General features: G+C 46.2%; 1 non-coding gene across 1 annotated transcript; it reads left to right on the plus strand.

The window, feature by feature from the left end:
* The first annotated feature begins 3,309 nt into the window (after positions 1-3,309).
* TRNAV-CAC lies at positions 3,310-3,383 on the plus strand. The gene has a single exon. It is a non-coding gene; the product is annotated as a tRNA-Val (tRNA).
* The last annotated feature ends 3,742 nt before the right edge of the window (positions 3,384-7,125 follow it).

Here is a 7,125-nt window from a genome sequence, read left to right on the forward strand (position 1 = left end):
AAGTCTATTTCAAACCCTAAATTTGTAGTGGTTTGGCGATATGAACCCTGAATTTCAAATCCCTGTCGTTTGTACCCTGAATTATACAATCCCGGTCTAAATCAAACCTTGGACCTGCTTTTCGGAAAATAAAATTATAATTATAAACGGCTACTCCCACTGACAAAATCGGCCCACATGTCATATTTATCTTATTCCTCATTTTTTTAGGGGAATCTTCTTCCGCTTAATCTGTAAGGGGATTTCTGCTCAAGAAAAAATCTGTAAGGGGATGCAACTCAGATCCTTGGCGTCGCCACACAGCAGGCAACTTCGAACGCTGATGCCCTCTCGCTAAAAAAATGAGCGTGGAGAGGGTTGCGCTGGCGTGGCGGAACTCCAGGAGCGGGAGCACGTGGGGGCCAGGACGCGGAGCAGCGGCGGCGGTCGGCAGGCAGAAACGCGGAGCGGCGCCCTCGTTGCCGAGCCCGAGCAGCGGAGGCGGTTGGCGAGCAGCACCGGGGGAGCGGCGCCCTCGTTCCCGAGCCCGAGCAGCGGCGACGGTTGGCGAGCAACACTGGCGGCACCACACCCTCATTCCCGTGCGAGCAGCTGCGACGCAGTAGCCTGCCAAGCCTAATGAAGCAAAAGCGGTGGACTGCGAGCTCCGGCCGTAGACGACGGGATCAACGCCCTGCTCCGGCCATCGTCGAACGTTGGCCCCCTGCCCCTCCCCATGCAGCAGGTGGATCCGTGTGGACTGCGTGTTCTTTTTTCTTTTGGATTTGGGGGAGATTGGTAGGAATAGAGATGAATATGACATGTGGACCCATCTAGTCAGTGAGACAGCAGACATTTCCGGCCGGGATCACTCTTTTCCCAGTCTGCCAAACAGCTATAAGGTTTGATTTAAACCGGGATTATATAGTTCAGGGTACAAACGACAGGGATTTGAAGTTCAGGGTTCAGATTGCCGAACGACTACAAATTCGAGGTTTAAAATAGACTTTTTCCGTTTGTTTAGGGTATCTCCAGCAGCGCGACGCATTTTAGTGTCCGCGCGTGTCTGTTTGCGTCGCGCAGCGGAGGCTGAAATGACCGTTTTCGTCTGCGTGTCCGTTTGCGTCTGGAGTTGGCTCCAGCGGCCCGATGCATTTTTTTCTTTCTCTTTTTCATTTCAACATACTTCCAAATATTACAAATTGGAAAATTATTTTACATAAACTAATACATAGTTTGGAACATGGTTTACACAAACTAATACATAGTTTGTACCATGGTGGACACAAATATAAATATTTTAAAAATAGAAACTAGTTGTGTTGATTTCCGTATGTTCGCTGCTAAGAAAGAACATTCGAGGGCACACCCAGTCACCCAAACTGGAAAATCCAGCGGGAGGATTGACGGTGCCCTTGTTGGTTCTACCGATGAGGCGAACAGATAGAAACCTTCCACTACTGGCTTCGTCTGACCGTAGCCAGATTCGCTGCAAAGAAAGAACACTCTACGTTCTAACTATCGGAGTCCGACTCGGATTTGCCGGTGTGGTAGTGCCTGCGGCAGGTCGTGTCGTCGAAGACCTTGACGACCATCTCACCGTCTCCCTCGTAGAGGAAGGTGAGCTGGCAGCCGGGCTCGAGCGCCAGGTCACGGGCGAACTTACCCCACCCGGTGTGCAAGTACATCTTGCCCTGCCCGTCGAACAGGACCTCCACGGCCCGGCGGCGAGGTTGCGGCTGGCCTCCCGTAGCCGCAAATGTGCCGGCTCGACGCCGTCGACGAACTCGGCGAACTTGTCCGGGAGACGCTTGATGCCGAGCGGGTCGTCGTCGATGCGGAGGAGGAACTCGAGCGGCGTCCCTCCACGTCGGAGGAAGACGAAGAGGCGCGCAGCGACGACGAGCGTGGGGCCGTAGCCGCTCCACCACGGCGTCCCTCGCCCCGTCCCCGGGCCGTCCGTGGCCGCGGCCTCGACCGCCTCGCCGGCCACCAGGACCCGCCATGGTCTTCCTCGCGGAGCTGGCTGCGTCGCAGGAACACCTAGGCGTCGGAACGCTGCAGCTTTGTGGCGGCTAGGGTTTCTATGGAGGAGTGGATGAGGTAGAAGAAGGCGCGGCCCTTTATATAGGCCGGAGGCATGCGGTGGCCGCGGGACGCGTGGCGACGCCATTAACGTGGTTGGCGGAGGTGGGCCGCGGCCGCTCGGCAGCCGAGGCATTGCCATTAACGTGGCGCAGACTGTCGAAGCGACGCAGCGGCGCCAGTCGCAGGCGCGTTTGAGAAGACGCATCGACGCAGGGTCGCTGCCAGGCGGGCCCGACGAAACGTCCGCTGGATACGAGCGGACACTTTCGGCGTCCGCGGAGACGCATCCGAGGCGCATATTTGGGCCAGGTTTGCGTCTCCGCGGACGGTCCGGTCACTTTGCGTCGCCCCGCTGGAGAGGGTGCCAGACGCATTTCCGATCACGGCGGACGAAAACGACCATTTGCGTCGCGCCGCTGGAGATGGCCCTTACCGGCGACGGAGCTTCTCGCCGGGACGGTGTGCTCTGTCTGACCTACCGCCGGACTCCGGTCGGGCAGCAACAGTGTTGAACGCAGAGGTCGCCATGCGCGCTGCCGGCCAGGGCGACCATGTGCTCCTTCATTGCCGCTGCGAGCGACAGACAAGGCAACAGAAACGCAGGACCAGGACCCGCTCGCCACGCCACGCCTCTTCTGCGGTTTTGGTGCAGGCGCCGTTCGGGGCAGTTGGAGTTACTGCTGGGCGTGCACAGTGGTACCAGGTCAAAACGACATGACCGACTGACTGAACGCTGCTGTCAAAGAATTACTACACCTCCTACATAAACAACGTTCTCGCCGGGGTGCGAGCGTACAGGGGTCAGGGGAGAATCCGATAATCTTTATTTTAGCAGCATCGTTGAGCGCAAACTTCGTTTCAATGGGTACCAAGGCGTGACACAAGGAATACTTGCAAAATTGCGTCCTCGCAATCTGAGTCGTGTATTTTCAAATACTAGTACACAGTTAAATAAAGAAGGCAACCCACAGGTCTACAACACACGAATTCCGGCAACGAGCTGCACTGCAGGCAGCCCACGATACTCTGGATCAGTGCGCCCTATTTTGTATTCTCGTACTAACCACACACGGCCTGTTTGTTGAAGACCTCACGCTTACTCCTACGACTTCACGGTCTGTGGTGAAGGGCCCGTTCTGGTTTAACGTTCGTGCATGTTCCTTCACCGGACTTCAGAATTAAGATAACTACTACAGTACTAGATTTTGATAAATAAGAGAAAGTTTCAAACGTTAACAACATGTCTGGGTGGTGTAGTTGGTTATCACGTTAGTCTCACACACTAAAGGTCCCCAGTTCGAACCTGGGCTTAGACATTCCATTTTTTATTTTTTTATATTTGTTTCTTTCTCTGTTATTTCTTGATGAGTCTTCAGCTTGATGATGCTTTATTTTTTTTCCACTACATGCACGATTCATATATCATCTGGATTGTATATGGATGATATCGTGCTTGCTGCACGATCTTCAACTTCATTTCTACCGGTGTTGCCCACCCAAAAAAACTATGAACCTGGGTTTAGACATTCCATTTTTTATTTTTTTATATTTATTTCTTTCTCTGTTATTTCTTGATGAGTCTTCAGCTTGATGATGCTTTATTTTTTTCCACTACATGCACGATTCATATATCATCTGGATTGTATATGACTGATATCGTGCTTGCTGCACGATCATCAACTTCATTTCTACCGGTGTTGCCCACCCAAAAAAACTATGCACTAGTCAAATATATTAAAATCGTACTCTTCTCGTAAACACATCTCTGTTATTCCATTTTTATTTTATTTACATTTATTTATTTCTCTGTTATTCCTTGATGAGTCTTCAGCTTCATTTTTTTCTACTACATGCACGATTCATACATCATCTGGATTTGTATATGGCTGATATCGTGCTTGCCGCACGATCTCCGGCTTCATTTCTACCGGTGTTGCCCACCCAAAAAAAACTATGCACTAGTCAAATATATTAAAATCTAACTCTTCTCGTAAACACATCTCACCCAAACTTAAGTAAACGAAATTGGCAACGGTCATCTTTTGTCAGCACAAATCGTCCTTGCAAAAACTTGCCAACACACATTCTACTCGTTGCAAAAGCTGAGACGTAAGTGCAGCCCAAGCCAACAACGAAGCACAACAAATATTTTTATTAGGATTTTATCACTTTTCCTTATATTTAATGTGTGTAGGTGTTACGAACCTCTATGGACAAAGCACAAGGAAATGAGCCAAATGAAGGCAATATGGAGGAGTTACTGACACCAGGACTTAGCCATTTCAAGGTGGAAAATGTGAGAATTATCATCACAAGATAATAAAGATCTAAAACCATGGTGTTGTATGCGTCGTCCATGCGAATCAAACGAGACAAAGAACACCTCCATCAAAATCCGTATGAAGAAATGACATCCAAATTAAACTTACTCGAAAAATCCTTAATAACATAACACATTTAATCGACAACCATCACCACATAACTTGCCCAATTGCAAGGACCTTTACTTCTCTATACTATATGCCATCTCTAGGTTCCCAACTAGATTATCAACCAATTTCAGACCAGGTCGAACAACTAGACGCTATATGTGTGCACATATAGTTTTTAAGTCAAGTTTCCATACATCAAAACATAAATAAACCACATCAACAACACTTGCACCATCATCTGAATGAATTCAGTTTTCTGAACCTTATTCCCAATTGTTCAATCTTCAGTTAGAGTTTGATCATTTTTTTTTTGCTTTCGTAGAAGTACATTCTAACAATTAGAGGGTGTTTGGTTCCAACCACAAATTTTCAAGGCAAAATTTAGGAGTTTGGCATGTGTTTGTTTTTTATCACACTTTAGAATCGCTACATTTTATTATGCATATGGTCCACGTATCGTAGAGTGCAGTCTTTTCCATCTTTTGTCAGATTTTGTGGCACCCAGTTTTCAACCACACTTTTGCGTATTTCACACTTTGCAAATTTTAGGGATCATTTGATTCATAGGAATTGCATAGGAATAGTGTATGATTTGAATTCTGTAGGAAAATCTTCTAGGCATGTTGTTTGATTGATAGGAACATATTCCATAGAAACTAATCCTATAGAATCTTGTAGTGTAAATTCTATAGGAAATAAACATGAGATCATACCCCATGAAAAAATTCCTTTGCTACACTCAAACACACTTCATTATCCTATAGGATTTAAGTAGCCATGACATTTCAATCCTACATTTTTCTTATTCCTATGATTTTTCCTATCCTATGAATAAAAGGTGCTCTAAGTTTGGCAAAGTATGGCTAGGAGCCCAATAAACCTGAAATAAGCTTGCTTTGTTAGGTGTTATATAAAAGACGAAAACAAATGGCTTGGTTTAAATTCAGGACAACCATGTATGCATGCACGGGGTGTGTTGGATTCAAATGTTAGCAGTCTCTCGCCTCAGTCTCGCCTAAAAGCAGAAACTACTTTTTCGCACTGAACGTGAATATGAATCCCAAACATCCAAACAAACGCGTAAAACAGAAAATTTTATTAGAAGTCAGTCGCACCTCCCCGCGAACGGGTCAGTGTCAAAGGATGCCGCGGAAACATTTGAGCCAAAATTAAAAATCTCTGCGTCGCTACAATCGTGGAGAAGCTGACAGATTCCGTTAGGATACCAGGGCACCCCAGGTCTTTGTTCTTGAGCGAACGATTGACCTGAGCTTACGGCGCAGCGGCTATATTTAATTTCGAGATTTGTCTTGTAGAGCAAAACCACACTCCATCATCAGAGCCATGCAACGACCCACGTGAGACTCCATGGAGCAATGGAGCATGCCAGGACAAGCGGATGGGGAAGAAGCAGTAATGAAAGAACCGGGCACTCATGGCCGCCACGTTCGCCCCCAGCGATGTTGAGTAAATTATAAGTAACTACCACGGATTAATATCATTTATGCTATTTTCTAAAAATATCATTTTCTATTCAGGAAGTAATAAATAGCACAAATCATCAATTGATAGTATTTTAACGGTCGCAGCCCCACTGTCACCGGTGACATGACCAAACGGCCATCATCCTTCTGTTTAGACCACTTCTCCACCGGTCATTATTTGCGTCGACCTGTTCTAGAGCATAAGGTTCTTTTTAGAATTTTGATTAACTTGGTATGAAATACATATAGTGTAATGCATCATAACAATCATATAGTGGATAATAGTTGGCATCATCTTAGTATGTAAAGAACATTGGTTAGCTTTAAGGGAGCTCTATAAACAATGATTAACGATTACTTCTTATTTTGTGTGATTTCAGGTCAGTCTCTTCCGATCTATGGTTGTCATCTTTGCGATGGTTGCTGCTCACGATGACTTTCCGTCTGTCTACTACAACAAGCTCTACTACGACAAGCTTTGCCTGGCTCCGTTGATGGAGGGGCGAGGACGGCGGCGCGCCTTCGGCTCGTGCTAGTGTCTGTAGTCGTCGCTAGGTGGTCCAATGATCTATTTGTAACTTTTATAACTCCCTCCGTCCTATGAAACTTGTCTGAACTTTGTCCAAATTCGGATGTATCTAGACATTATTTAGCATCTAGGTACACTCAAATTTGGACAAAGTTAAGACAAGTTTCATAGGACAGAGAGAGTACTTTTAGGCATCTTTGTACTACTCTTGATGATTATTAATAGATCGGTGGAATTTTCGCAAATAAAAACGCTTCTTATTTTCTTCAAAAAAATAAATTTTAAGAGATGAACAAAATGTATTTTAAACAAGGTGTATTGGTTACTAAGGTTTACTATGTATTTTTATTTGCTTCACCAAGTAATAAATAGTTGGTTTAAACGAGGTGGTTTATAAATCTCAACAGCTTGTAGGGTTTAGTTGAACATGAGCATAGAAATTGAATTACTATATAAGGTTATTGTTATGGTTGATCAGAATGATGAATGATGTAGCGCTGCATTGCGCCGGTGATCGGCCAGTTACCTAGTGTTAGGCCAGACACGGGTGATGATGTCGCCCTAATCTCCACATGACCATTCAAATTTGACTAGCTCCACGTCCGGCTAGAGG

Source organism: Lolium rigidum, chromosome 2 (genome assembly GCF_022539505.1).
Source record: "Lolium rigidum isolate FL_2022 chromosome 2, APGP_CSIRO_Lrig_0.1, whole genome shotgun sequence".
Classification (NCBI taxonomy): Eukaryota; Viridiplantae; Streptophyta; class Magnoliopsida; order Poales; family Poaceae; genus Lolium; species Lolium rigidum.